At 37.6% G+C, this 16175-nt stretch overlaps 1 protein-coding gene across 1 annotated transcript in view; it reads left to right on the top strand.

The window, feature by feature from the left end:
* ECE2 (endothelin converting enzyme 2) overlaps positions 1–16175 on the top strand; it is a 1144316-nt gene that overhangs the window by 695635 nt on the left and 432506 nt on the right. The gene's annotated exons all lie outside the window — the stretch shown is intronic.

Below are 16175 nucleotides of genomic sequence, written 5' to 3'. Positions count from 1 at the left end.
CAACACTGATAACACTCCCTTAAAAGTAGACCCAATGGTAAGGGACTTGGGAACTCAGGTTGACAGTAACCTGAACTTTAATCGCCATGTGTCCATGGTAGTGAGACCACTTTGCAATTAAGCCATGATAAAGGACAAATTATTATTCCAGGGATAAAAATTCAAAGGGGGGGGGGTATTCCAGGGTGACTCTCTGTCACCGCTATTATTCTGTCTTGCCCTTAACCCATTAAGCTGTCTACAACAGTTTAGGCTATGGCTATAATTTGGCTCCTAGAAAACAAAAAAGTGTAAAGACTTCTCATCTTCTCTTTGTCGATGATTTAAAACTGTATAGCTCATCAGATGAGGAACTGAAAGCACAACTGCAAGTTGTCAAAACCTTTTCAGACAATATAAGAATGTCATTTGGTCTTGATAAATGTGCAAAAGCAACCTTTAAAAAGGGAAAACTGCAGCACCAGGAAAACATCAGTTTGGTAAAAGAATGTGATATAAAAGAACTTGATGAAGAGGGGGTGTATACATATTTGGAAACTGATGAAGGATAAACAATAAAACATGAACAAATGCAAATACAACTTAGTAAGGAATACTTTAGAAGACTTAAATTAATCCTGAAAACAGTGTTGACGTCTAGGAACAAAATCCAAGCTATAAACCAATTTGCTCTTCCTGTCCTAACTTACAGTTTTGGAGTGATTGACTGACCCCAAAACATTTTGGATAGATTAGCTAGGAAAACAAGAAGGATGCTTCATGCTTACCAAATGATTTGTAAAAATCAATGCATGCCAAAATTATATATTCCCCATTCCGAAGGATGGAAGGGCCGCCTTGAAATTGATTACATGTATAGATCTGCAATCTTGGGACTCCACACATATCTGCTGACCTCACAAGACCTAAACATAGTGAACATTTTGAAACATGAGGAGAATAAATCTAAGATGACTTCTCTGTTTAATCTAGCAGAAACATATTTGCATCAAGCAGGAATGAAAATCACACCAGAAGTAGATAAAAATCAGGCAGCAACTGAATGTGCCAAAAAAACAAAAGAAAGAATATAAGGTGTAGGACCAGATGAGAAGGCAAGAAATGTGGAAAATGCATAAATATAGTTGCAAGTATAAAAAACTTCTGGAAGAACCTCGTATTGATCAGGAATGAACACATGAGTGGTTAAGGAGAGGCGAATTCAAACCAAGAGATGGAAGGTTAATATTGGTTGCCCAAGATAGTGGGCTACATACACGCTGGTTTACAAAGTCCATTGAACAAGTGGGAGAAACAGACAAATGTAGGTTTTGTAAGACCGAATTAGAAACAGTTGCACACCTCGTTGTTGGTTGTGACATAGTAATGGCAGAAGGGCTGCATACTGAAAGGCATAATAACGTGGCAAGACTGTTGCACTGGGGATTGTGCAAACATTATGGTATTGAAGTGGCTGAAAAACACTGGACAAATGAGCCACAAAGCATCACAGAAAATGATGGTCTACATCACATGGGATCACCCATTACCAACAGTTCAAAATATAGATGTGAGAAAACTGGATATAGTGGTCCATGAAAAGAAGACAAAAGTAGCATTGATCATTAAAATCACCACACCCAGTGACTACAGTGTCTTGCATACAGAGAGACACAATCATAAAATATCAGGATCTGCAGGCAGAAACGAGAGCAAGGTGGAAGAAGGATACCCAGACAGTTCCAGTAGTAAGCAACAGGTCTTGTAAAAAATAATCTACAATCTATTTAGACATGTAACCCCATACAAATTACAGAAGGAGTCATTACTAGACACATTGTGGGTGCTGCAAAGAGCACTTTTGGCTGACATCAAATATTGAAACAATATTAATTTCATGAAGTTTAATCGTACTTTGACTTAGGAATGGGGTCCATTCCCATCATAGTATTTGAAATCCAAAAGACTTGGTGAAATTACAAAAGGGCGTGGACCACAATCTTCTTTCGGCTGCTCCCATTAGGGGTCGCCACAGCGTATATCTGTTTCCATTTCTTGCTGTCCTCTGCATCTTGCTCTTTCACACCAACTACCTGCATGTCCTCTCTCATCACATCCATAAACCTTATCTTAGGCCTTCCTCTGTTCCTCTTACCTGGCAGCTTCATCCTTAGCATCCTTTTCCCAATATACTCTGCATCCCTCCACAGCACATATCCAAACCAATGTAATTTTGCCTCTCTGGCTTTGTCTCCAAACCTTCCAACCTGGGCTGACCCTCTAATATACTTATTCCTAATCCTGTCCACCCTCGTTACACCCAGTGCAAATCTTAACATCTTTTTAACTCTGCCATGTCCAGCTCTGACTCCTGCCTTTTTGTCAATGCCACTGTGTCCAACTCATATAACATAGCTGGTGTGGACTACAATGCTGAGTATGAAGTCTTGGCTGCTTGCCAGGTGTCACTAATTAGAGGTCAGCCTGTCTTGGCTAGTTCAAACATGAGCAATTATCCATGGAATGCATTGTCACACATCAAAGAATTGGATGACTCTTTAGGATTTTAGAAGTTTATAGTTGCATAACTTGCATTTCTGCAATCCATGATGCATACTGCACTTATTTTACTTTTCTCCGTTGACTAAAGTTTATTGTAAGTCATGTTATAGGCCAGCATATTTATATAGAACTAGCATGCACAATCCCAAAATTTTTGGAAACATCATCAAGTGACAGGCCATGAGACTCTCAAGATTGTCATGTGAGGACGCATGCTTTATGAATGAACTTCATGACCTTAGGTCAGGGTTAGTGGAGAGAGGTTACAGTGAACAGGAATTTAGTAGGGTATACTCTAGTGTGGGTGGTTTGAGAGCCACTAGAACTAAACCCTACTATTCTGGTAGAGATGGCCTGCCAGTTAGTACATTCAATAGGCAGAGGCCAAGGAAGGAATCGGTCGTTATTCCTTTCAGTAATAATATCAGTATTATTGAGAAAGCCATAACGTCTAACTGGAATATTCTCATCGTGGATGAGAAAGTTAGGAAGGTAGTAGGAGATCATCCCACCTTTACTTATAGCAACATGAAATGCCTTAAACAATCTCTGTGCTACAATGATTCAAGCATGTGCTCCTTATTTCCCGAGTCCATGAGTTTTGAAGGGACTAAGAAATGTGGGAGATGTCTGCAGTGTGGTTCTATAGATGAATCACATTATTTTAGACATCCAGACACAGGACATCTGTGGGAACTGCGTAACAACAGTGGTTGTAACACCAGAAATGTGGTTTATGTGGCACACTGTGTGGTTTGTTTCTATGTTTACGTAGGCAAAACCAACAGGAGCCTAAGGGAACGTATCAGAGACCATGCCTTCTGTTATGCAAGGAAACAAGTATATAGTGCCCTGGCTAGGCACACCCTACAGGAAGGAATGGACCATGTTTTTCTCTTCCAAGTACTCCATGTTCAAGTAGAGAGTATACGATTTGGTGATATTATTAATCTAACTGAACAGGCTGAACTTCGATGGATTTTTAGACTTGGTGCACATAGGGACAGAGGTCTTAATGAGACTATCTCTCTTAAGCCCCATCTGAAAGCCAGGAAGTTAAGATAGTAGTAATGTTTTTCAGGTCCAACTTAGGTTTCTTTGTTATTAGGTTTTATTCATTCAGAGATTCAGGCACTCATATATATTTTTATGACTTTTCATATTTGGTATATTTGTATTAATATATATTAGTTTTTTGTTAGGCGTATTTGCTACGTTTTATATATAGACATATATATTTTTAGAAGATCATGACATTGTAAGTATTTTTATGCCTCAGGATGGAGTCATTTGCTCATTCAAGGGCTAATAGTTTAATTGAATAATAAGGTAGGAGTGGTTGAAAGAGTATTTAATGTATTCTGATTTTTTGTAACCATGTCTGATGAAGTGGATACAGCATCCGTGAAAGCGCTCACATCTCTTTGTTATTAAAAGGTTTTTATTTGTGCTTTTGGAACTGCTCATTTTTTATATTGGACTATACTTATACTGGTTGAACTACAGATTGAACTACAGATTGACTGCACTCCTTCTTGCTTGGGTTTTTTCGATACTTACTTTTGGGCCTTTGGATTTTGTATATATATATATATATATATATATATATATATATATATGTGTGTGTGTGTGTTTATGTGTGTAAACTATGCATCACACAATCTGAGATGCTACTGGAATTTCTGTAGGATATATTAATGTGTCGTCAAAGAATGTTAACATCATAACGAACAATATACCGATACCTCCTTAGAATATAAGGATTGAATGGATTCTAACAGTATAGCAGTTATAAGTAATCCAAATATGTTACTCTGAATCCATTCAGTAAACGTATAAAGCAGTTCCTGGAGTTCCTTAGCTGTTCTCACAATCAGCTTAAATAAAATTAAACAACTAATCTTGAACCATTAACAAGTACTATATGCAGCTAGCACATTAAAACTTTTAAGGCATCTTAGCCTAAGGTCACATTTGATATTGGTGATTTCATTTAATCTTAGGGCAAGTCATTTAAAAGAATGTTGTAGATGTTCAAACATAGATCATTCCTGTCGCAGTCTAAGTTATATGGTTGTGGCCCTCTGTAGCCAGCCAGCTTTCCAACGCTAAGGATGCCTTCCACATGCTCCAGCTGTCAGGAGTTTGAGCAGAGCTCCATAAAAAGCCAGACTGAGAGTGAATAGCTTCAGAGCTTCTTTGTAGCCAAAGATGGTACTTCTTCTGTAGACCAGCTGAAATATCAGCTAGTGATCTCCCTGAGCTGGGCAGATAAGTCCCCATTCAGGAAAGCCTTCCACTATGTTTCATTTTATGAGGAAAAGTAATGATTTCTTCTGTAAAAATGATGAGTTTAACTAGGAAACGGAAATTTTTGGAATTGTGTTACTTGTTTAAAGTGTTTGTGAAGAAAAATGTTTCTTTTCACTGAAGCTGTACTTGTATGTGTAAATTTTGTGAATTTGGGGCATAATGTAGTTTTTGTGAGTGACTGTAAGTGGTTTATTTACCTCAAAACCACTTGTTCTCTACTGTACAGTTCACCAGCTTGTCCAGACTCTGTTCCTTGCTTTTGATATCTTTTCTTTGGCTTACCTATAGATCATTCTCCAGTCTTCATGGTAGTACCTTCCCCTGCATACAAAAAGAAGGTTGTTCAAGAGTCTTTGGGTGTCAGGCTGGCTCCTATTTTGCCTCAGTCACTGATAGGTGACTCTGCTTTGGCCACTTTTTCCAAAGACCACCCATCTTTTTCCACTCAATCTTCTTGATGTAGCTTTTTCAGACACAAATTACTAGGATTAGCCACATCCCCTGTGACTGCAGTGATAGCATTGGCAGGCAATGGCGACTCATTTTTGCCATTGTCAGGGGAAGGGGCAGGTGGAGGATCTTTACTTAGCTAATTTAAGGAGGTGGATGCTGGGACCAGGGAGCATCATACATGTTAAGTCTGTTTTCATGGAGAATGTGCTTAGTGTGAAAAACTTTTAGCCTCCTCTTTCTGTTTGTATGGATGGGGCAGATGTACTGGGATTTGCCAAGGATCTTATTAATGTTTTCTGTTTCCCTCTCATTCATCACGCAAGAAAAGGAAAATACTTCTGTTTACTCTCTTTCTAGTAGAAAGGTTCAGTCAGAAGATCAGTCGTTCCAACATTGTGGTTGTACAAAGTAGCCTGATTCTGTGGAAATAATTTTATTAGATATCCTTGCTGAAGAGATTTCTTTTTCTGACACTTTACTCTGGTCCCACTGAAAACCCTCTTTCATCTTAGATAAAGTTCACATGGCACAAAAATTATATTATGATTAGTTAGATAGCAGGAAACACAAATCCAAATGACAAACTTAAAAAAATGTAACCGGGACCATGTAAAAAGCAGAACAATAATAGTTAATAAGTCACTCTAAAAACAAAAAGTGATAAGCACTTTCATCACATAAAATGTGGAACTTCATCAGATGATCATGAAAGCTAAATACAGTATTTAAATAGTTTAAAAGACCTGCTGCATACAATCTGACTTCATTCAGTAGCTTATTATTTAAAGTAACACTTAAATAATAAGCCCATGCATGAATCTAGACCTATTAAAAATTGTTATGAAAAACAATAAAATATATACCTTGGTTTTCTAACAAGAGTCTAATCAAAATATAAAAACTTCAGAGTATAAAAATGATTTATTATAAACACAAATTATTATAAACAGCTTCAGCCTACTAAAAGGCATATATGCATGCACATATACCCAAACAAGCATCAAATTCAACATTATGAAACAATAAAAATATTTATATAAAATTAGTAATATGGAACTTAACCCACCAATGTTGAGCAACTAAAACTAGATCAACTGAATTGTTTACTTGAACCTCTAATCAATGTCATCTTTCCAAGTAATTGAACAATGTTCATTTAGCCCCGGCCAGCTATTATCATTAAAAAATAATTGCCAATATATTTCCTGTTTTTCTAGATGTAAATGCCATGGGCCACCTCTTTTGTTATACTCTACCTTTCCTACCACAATAAATCTAAACTCATGGCCCAGATAGTTCATTATATGCTTAGCGAGAGCGTTTGTGTTCTTATTTCTCTGAATGTCATAGGAATGCTCATAAATTCTTTTTTTTAAGCATTCTTTCCATTTTCTCAATATAAAAACAATTGCAATGTTGACATAAGGCAGCATATACTATCCCTTTGGTGCAGCAATTAAAATTCCCTTTACAAAGTATTGTTTACCTGTAATGGCATATTAAGATGTCATGGAGCTTGGAATGTAAGGAAGCTACTGGCTGGCATTATTTTATTCTCACTAAGCAGCACTTTTGCTGTTTAGTGGGTTTAAAATTAAAACAAACGTGAATGCGTGCATGAAAGTGAGAGTGAGATCAAGCAAGCCATTATTTCCTTTTGCTAAGCAGTGTTTCTGCTGTTTAGATTGCAAAATTGAAAGAAACATTAAAAAAGAAAGGTGTGTGTGTGTGTGTGTGTGTGTGTGTGTGTGTGTGTGTGTGTGTGTGTGTGTGTGTGTGTGTGTGTGAGAGAGATAGGGAGTGAGTGATCAAGCAGTGGCAGCAGCAGCAGTTAAAATTAAGAAGTACGCATACCGCTCAACCTCTTAGCTCAAGAAATCTGAATAAAGCCTAAAATGAAGGGTGGACAGAGGCTCAACAATAGGAGCAGATTTTAAACATTGCTGTTACAAAATTAGAAAGTTGCTTGAATAAAAGGATTTGTTTTAGCATGCATTTTCTGAATGAAATAAAGTCTGAAACTCAAATGTATGTCATTATTTAGTGACTTCATTCCCTGATGATTTGCTAATAGACCTCAAATTATATGAGTAATTGATCAAAAAATGAGGTAAACATCTGGACATTCTTTGAAAATCTTATATTTTGGATGTAAAATACTTCCTCCAATACTATTTACCTATTCTATAGCAAGTTTGAATCATTAGGTGGAAGAACTGTTTTCCATCAGAAATATAAAAAAAAACAATAATAATATTGTAATAAAAAAATAAGTAAGTAAAAATAATTCTATAGACAGCTGATTCTCTAAGCAAAACAGTGCCCTGCAGGATTGCATTACTGTGTAAATATTGCCCTTACAGGACTGTATAGGCCCTCCACCTGCAGTGTATCCAATTTTCTATCCAAAGGTGAGAGCTAAATCCTGTACTTTCTCTTTGTGAGTTTAACACCTTGAATATTATACCAAACTCTTACCCCAAAGAGATGTGGCCCATATAGAGATCAAACCTGCACTTTGGCATTATTAGCATCAGGGACTAACCAACTGAGCTAACCAGCTACTTCTGCAGGTAAAGGTGAGAGTTAAACCCTGTACCTTGTGTTTGTGAGGTTAACACCTTAACCATTATACCAGTCTGTAACCCGAATACATATTTTGCACAGGTGCATATGTAAGTACTAGGCTAAATGCCCCTGTGGGCCGTGTTAAGCCTAGCTAATTTCCCTTTCATTCTTCTCCTCCTGCTGTGCCATCTTTCATCCTACCATGACTCAATAATATCCCACAGCATCTGTCCAGCTCTGCCCCAATCACCTATCCATGCTTCCTCTTTACACTCTTCACACATTGCACCAAGCCTGTTTAATATTGTCCCTCACCTTTATTCCAAATACAGACTGATTGACTGCATTTCAACTCAAACCAAAACAAAATTATGTGCAGGAATGCTCCCCAAAAACATGTATGCATAATTCACCAAATACTAAAATCCTTCTAGGAGGAGATATACACCCTGATCTTGGCCCCACCTAACACAATGACCACAAAGATAATTCTCTCCCACACACTTCTCTAACCAAGCAAAAGCCACTCCCCAACCCTGCTGAACTAATTTTTGTTGCAATAAATGTTAGAAGTATAAGAAATAAAACTGCTGAACTACATGCCTGGATTACCCAACATAAGCCTGATGTTCTCACTGTAACTGAAACTTGGCTTAAACCCAGCATAAACAATTCCGAAGTTATACCTCCTGGCTATAATATCATCTTTAATGACAGTTTAAAGAGTAAAGGTGGTGCTATTGCTTTAATATTTCCCAGTACCTACCACATTTCCGCTTATAGCAAACCAACACCAAAATTCAGTTCAGCAGAGCTTCTTATGGCTTTCCTCAAAATAAACAATTATAAATAAATATGTTTTACTGTCCTTTACATCCCTCCTGGTGACAATATAGCTATACTGGAAGATATGCTACATGGGATAATCATAACATTTCCAAAAGAAAAAATATTACTTGGTAATGTGAATGTCAATTGGTTGGACATAAACTCTAACTCCCCTACATCTACCATGAGATTATATGGTTTGGTACCACTAATTAATAGCCCCACACATTATAGCAAGACATCAAATTCTCTATTAGACTGAATCCTAGTATCAGACCCTAGCAAGTACTCCACCACAGGTACAATGTCAGACTGTCTCAGTGATCCTCTCCCAATCTATATGACTAGACATCTCACACATCCAGTTAATCAGCACATTTATAAAGCAACATGTAACCTTTGTAAGTTTAACCCAGAAATGTTCATTACTACACTATCATCTATTAACTGGAACTGGGTTTATATTAGAAGCACTAAAACCCTAAACCGCGAACACTCACATGACCGAAAATGCCCGGAATCGAAAGTGTGATTGCGGGGTTGTGTTACAGTTAGGAGTGGGATATTTGCCCTTTCTTCACTGCAGTGCAACCTTGGAGTTAGAATATATAGTTAGCAGGGGGTGTGGGGGGTGTAGCCCCCCACAATAGCAACTTCGATTACCACATTTTCGCTTATGTGAGCGTTCGCGGTTTAGGTTTTTCGTGCTTCTAATATAGACCCACTGGAACTTCCTAAAATTCCTCACCTTAGACGTTGCTGTAAATGAATTCAGTGCAACTTTTCTAAATATCCTAAATAGCCTTGCACCTCCTAGAAGTAAGAGACCAAAAACAAATAATGCAATTCGGCTATCCAAAAAGAGTAGAATGCTAATGCAGAATAGTGAAAAAGCATGAAAAGAATGGCAAAAGTATAAAACACTTCAGCATCTTGAAAATGTTAGAATGCTTCACAGTCATACTAAAAAGCAAATAAATAAAGACAACAGCTATACTATAATAACATTCAGAATAATACTAAACACAACCCTAAAAAAAATTTGGGTATCCATTAAAGAAATGTTATATCCCCACCAAAAATTCACCTTTCCTGATAACTCACCACTCGAAACTGCAATACAGTTCAACTCTTATTGCACTAAAACCAATCTACACAACTATGTTCCTTGTTGATCACTGCAATCCAGTAATCAAAAGCTCCTGTCTGTCTACAAACCTACCAAATATTTTGGGTATTGTCTGTACTTGTACAAGGCTGCTAAGTCCTGGAACTCCTTACCTGTATCCATCAGGTCAGTACCCTCCATCCCATCTTTCAAAACCACTCTGAAAGTCTTCCTAGCTAAAATCTGGCTTTGTTCCTGCTCAAAACCAGGACAAACTATATCTCTAAATGTGAGCAAGTACTTTTTTATTCCTTATGCCGCCTTACTAGCCCTTCTTCACTTACTTCCTTACTGCTATCTAATTTTCTTCCCTGACTTTCTCTCCAAATGTACCATAAGCCTGTTTTTCCCCTTACATCATATTGCTATTCCTATTCGTATTAGACTAACTTACCTTTAATTTCTCTAGAAACTGTCTAAAATTTCTCTAAATATTAAATGATTGTCACATACCTTGTATCAATTCTTAATCAAAGTTTTTGTATTATGTCTAATTTGTTATAATTATTTAAACTGCAGATGTTTTTGTTTTATTTTTGAAGATTGTAAAATTATTGTTCTTAAAATGTGTTATAATAATTTCAAGCTTTTCTCCCAGGGCCTTTGTAGAAAATGGGCGACTTTCCTGGTAACCAAATGTCAATAAAATAAACAGTAATGCCACTGGAAAATCTATCTTAACAATGTTAAACTGCAGAAGGAGCACAAAGCTAAACTACTCAAACTAGTCTGTGTGAGATTATCAGGAGGTGAGAGTTTAAGGAAAATCCACTGCAGATTAATTTAACATTATACTAGTTTATACAACTTAATAGTACCTACATATGTAAACTCTAGTCACATTATTAGCAAGCCACAGCCCAACAGTATTAGTCAAGTGTATTCCCTACCACATCAGGAAGACCAACAGCAATAAGTAATAGTGCAGTGTTTAAATAACAGTTATAATAAATAACAGCTATAATAAATAACAGCTGTAATAATAATCTAGCCAAGGAAATGCTAACAGTTATTCATAAATGAAAGCATTAGTGTTCATTTAAAGAAAAGAAATGTGGCAGTTGTTTTGAGCTGTTTCATTATTTAACATCTGAATACTTTTTTTCCCCCGAATATCAGCTGAGTGGGTCAGCTGCCCTGCATTTCTCCTCACATGCAATATGGCCATAAAAATAGGTGTAGAGCAGATCATTGGTACACCATTACAAAAAGACCAGTGTCCATTTTTCAGAGGTTATCAGAAAACACTGATGTCTGTATAAGATAAATCCACGTATGGTAACAAGTAACTGTAAAAGCATTTGGCTAATAATATTGCAGTATTTCACATTACTGTCATCTATAACATAGCCATGCTACAGTATTAACAGATAACATTCTACAGTTAGCAGCCACAGCAGGTTTAATGGTGTGGGTGATTTGTCTGTCCACTAGTGCATCCAAAAAGAAAAAAAGAAATTTTTTTGCAGCTCACTGAAAAAAACACATTAGTCTATACAGTCAGTGCTTTTTATGTAGGTATCTGTTTAGACATATCTTCAGTAGAATAATTTATGGCAAGGTATACAAACATACCCAAACCATATTTGCACTTTATGTAGCATGACATGTAATAAGAGAAGTGCAGTCTGACTTTAGACTGTTTTAGGTGCCCGGAATATTAAACAGTTCATACATGAGACCTCTCTCTGACATTTGTAGGTACTTGTTAGAACAAATTTTAGCTGCAGTTAACAAGAAATAGGCTGAGAAAAACTGGGAAACACACAAAAAACTGAAGAAAAAGTTACAGCAAACCAAGACTATTACAGGATTAAACAAAAGCCTTCTTAAGCCCATAAGTTGATCGAGATTTTTGTTATAAATAAATACAAATTCCATTTGTTGGAATGTGCTAGAACTTTTCAGAAATCTTTATTCAGGTATCTCTCTCTCTCACTCACACACACACACACACACACACACACACACACACACACACACACATACACACACACATACACACACACACACACACTGGTTTCCTTACAGCTTATTGCCCTTATTCCTCGTATGCTTGGCTCATCATCCCATATCCAGGGAAACTTTACCATTTAAAGAAAAAACATTTTTTGTTTATTTTTAGCCCCACGTTTTCTTGCTTCCAGCGCTGTCCTTTTGCTATTCTAGCACTGTTCTCACTGCTCCGTTTTACCATAGAGGCTCTTGTGATACCCCTTCATGACTGAAATTGTTTATCCTAACTGTGTGGGGAAGGGAAGTGAATTGGAACGGAGCAGGTGACAGTCTCTCATATGCTATATTGCATGCCAGGGTTTTTTTTCTTTCTCAATGCCACAACTGGGTGGAAAGCTGTCATAACACACATCATCTTAACAGACTCCGGAAGCTCCAGTCACCCCCTTGCGTCGGCAGTCTACCACACAGTTAATGCACTGTCCCCCCATCACCAGATAGACATCATATCACAGGAAAAATCCCCACCCTCCCTCCTGCAGTGAAAGAGCATACAACAATCTGCTGTACAATGCTTGTCTGGCCTTTTCATCCTCAGAGAAACTTTATTTTTATACTCACAAATTTAGAACATGGAGATAAAGAGTACTGCCAAGCACAAAAAAAAGAAAAACAAGAACATTCAAAATAGTATCTAAAATAATGAGACTTTTATTGAACAAAAGTGCTAGTATGTTTTCTTCATACCTTTTTCAAGTACACTTAAGCTAAACTTTTTTTTTAAGAAGTAATATTTTACAGATCATTGCATTTAGTGTGGTAGTTTACTCAAACACAATTATTTTCTTCAAGCTGTTTTTTTTTTCTAATGCTATACTATTTAGGTAAATGAGAATGCAGGAAAGGCATTAACTGATTGCCTTTTACAGGTCAGATTCACTTTCCCAAGCAGCTGTTTAGATTTGTGCAAGCTGTGTAGCACTATATACATACATTCAAATCATTTCTCTTGCAACTAAATCTTTACTTGCAGCAATTGTAGGCCCTAATGGCAAGTCTTGCCTTGCCTTCATTCAGGTTCAGGGCTTGGTTTAAGTTAGTTTTTCCAAGGCACAGAACTTCTGTGCAAATTTCACATGTACATGCACATACGCGCGTGCGAGCACACACACACACACACACACACACACACACACACACACACACACACACACACACAACGTTATCTTGCCTTTCTTTCCCATTATCTGCTTAAGTCCTTGTTTCATGAACACAGTATGTTATGCAATCCACACACAAACTCTCAGTATTTCAAGTCATGATTTTTAAAACTTTTCAACTTATTTTCATCCCTACTATTCACATAGTCCAAACAGAGACTTAGCTAGATCACAGCTTCTACCTAAATGTGGGTCTCAGCTTTAACTTGAGAATACCTATTCCACAGTTACCCCAGTTGTTCCCTTCCTGCTTTTTCTCACCTCCTTCCCAACAGCTATGATCATAAGACACCACACCAGACATTATCCAGAAATCTACCTCCTACCTCTGGTGAGAGTAGACACTCTTATACAAACTGCTGTTGATACCCAGTTTTCAGACCTGTAAGGTAAAGAAACATGAAAGTAAGGGTGTCAGCTTGATTTATTCTCTTAGGTTTTCACCATATTTATCTTTGATACTTGTCATCAAAGTGTACGTCTGTTTTACTGGCATACATTCAGCTTTGACAACAATATTCTCCTTAAGGTAACATACATGAGTCACACAAGTGTGACATACTTTGGAACCTTAGATAACTGTTCTCAGTAGTCCTGCACATGAGTATTAAAAATCATAGCATTGGTCCTCCATAACACAGAATGGTAAGTGAAAGAAATTGGTTGTTTTGCATAGGTTTCCAAATACTGTACTCCATGTAATTACTAATAAGGTGGCATTGTTTCACTTCTGTAAGTCAACAACAATCTGTGTACCTTAGAATAGTTATAACACTATTAAAATTATCAACACATTTAAGAGCAAGGATAATACGAAAACAAATATCATATAGCTATGACTAAGTCATTGCGGTAAAGTATGCTTTATTTCTACTTTTTCATCAAGTCACTTCAACATCTCCTTTTACCTTTTCTTTTTCCTGTATTTTTCTGAATTTGCATGCTCTATTCGGGTCTATATCACAAAATCGAACTTCCAAAATGTTGAACACCATAAGTTTGAATTTGGAAGATCGAATTCGGATAACATCGAAACTTCAAAACAGCAAATTTTTTCCCAGGGAAAAAATGTGCTGTTCTGAAAAACACAAACATAACACAATCACACCAAACACCTTCAAAACCAACACTAAACCTAACATACACCACTCTCTATGCACTATCCTTAATCCAGCCCTAACCCTACAGTCCGTCACTACTGCACACTTACCTGACCCGCGCCCTAACCCTAAAGTCCATCACTATCGCACACTTACCTGACCCTTGCCCTAACCCTAAAGTCCGTCACTATCGCACTCTTACCTGACCTGAGCCCTAACCCTAAAGTCTGTCACTACCCGTTCGTACACTTACCTTTACCCAGTCCAAAAATGCCAAAGCCACATAAACGGCCAACCAAGTTCTTTCCCTGGGAAAGAATTCGGGTTTCAGCGACTTCGACATTCCCACCTTTTGAACTACCAAGTTCGGCCTTCCGGTATTCGGCATTCTTAACACTCGATTTCGCTATAGGAACCCCTCTATTCTGTCTATATTTTTTTACTCCCTACTTTTTCGTAGCATTTCCTGGATATTTGAGACCCTTAACTGCTCACCTTCTCTTCTCCCCTTTTCTTCTTAGTTTGGAAGCTTTCTTTGGGCTCAAGAGAATTTTATCGCAGTGACTTTTTAACTTTCAGCCTCTCTGCTTGGTGCTGCTGTTCCTCATGGCTTGTCTTGATGCACCTAGTAAATGTCTTTAGTGAGGAAGAGGTCAGTATGCCCACCTAACAGACTGTCAGCCCCATCCAACTCCCCCTGGCTATTCCTCTGAATGAATGTTAGTGGTGCAGCATTTAACATTGTTGCCTCACAGTAAGAGGTTCTCTGGTTCGATTCTTGGGTGGGGTGAATTCTGTGTGGAGTCTGCATGTCCTCCCTGTATTCGCATGGGTTTCCTCCTGTGCTCTGGTTTCCTCCCACACTCCAAAAACATGCATCTGGACCATTTCTTTCTGGGCCTCTTCTGAATAGGCTCTGTCCTAGTTGGACTTTCTTGGTCAACAAATGTTAAATAAATAAATGTACTCACCAGTTCCAAATACTGTTAGGAAGGGTAGCTGTAAAACAGTTATGGAATGGCTGAAACAGACTGCTACACCTATGGGTTGATGGACCTTATCAGATTTTTGTATCCTCAAAATGGAATTTTAGGAGTTCGGTGCTCCCACTGCATCATGATTCCATAGCACCTACCTGAGGAGGACTGCATTGGTACAGCCATTAGATCCGAAAATATAGGGTCCCACAACCCCTGGTGTAAACCAGTAAAATGGGTGATAACTAGATCCAAGAGACTGGTGGAGAAAGCTGGCCAGGTCTGACTCAGTGTGTAAGACCAGACATCTAGGATTTTGAACAAAGGAACCACAAATGCGGTATTGCATCTGATTCCTGCTGTACTATGTAAACTTACTGGGCAACAATATCATGACATTTTACATGCAACATACTTCACATCATCAGCTGTGCAATGCATCATTGTTATTTAGTTAGCGTGAAAAATTTTCATCTGGTGTACCTTGAATTATTGTATCTAAATAACATCTTGTATAGTATGGTTTACTATAAAAAATGTTACATCATTTGGTGACTCATGACTTACTGTATCATGTAAGTAATAGGCTCTGCTTCAGCTAGCATGTACTTGATGACATTGTTACGTAGGTTACAAGTTTTAACCCATCTTGTCTTTTATGCATTGATTTACATATGAACAGCACTCTTTTTCTTAGATGATGAATAACTTTATATGGCTAAACAAGTACTGCTTGTCCAGTAAGGAGGCACAGAGGTAGAGCACATGTCCACGACAACAGCTGCCCTAGTTATGAGCAGTTGGTCAGGTGTCTGATATTCAGCCAAGGAAGAAGGGTTTCAGTGATGATTCGGCTTATTTCCTTTGGAGAAGGGACTGAGGTAATCCTTGCCTCCTCTTATCCCACTGTTACCCCTGGTGGTGATAAATGTTATAGCTTCACTACAGTAATAGGAAAGATAACAAACCGTTTTAACATTTCCTTTGGAATTTTCACGCAATATGCATTTTTAACAATACTGTTTCACTCCATCTTTACATAAATTGTGGA

The sequence above is a fragment of the Protopterus annectens genome, chromosome 4.part1 (assembly GCF_019279795.1).
Source record: "Protopterus annectens isolate FY-2018-M chromosome 4.part1, PAN1.0, whole genome shotgun sequence".
Lineage (NCBI taxonomy): Eukaryota > Metazoa > Chordata > Ceratodontiformes > Protopteridae > Protopterus > Protopterus annectens.
The sequence above is the reverse complement of the archived record's forward strand: the minus strand, read 5'-3'. Positions and strand labels throughout refer to the sequence as shown.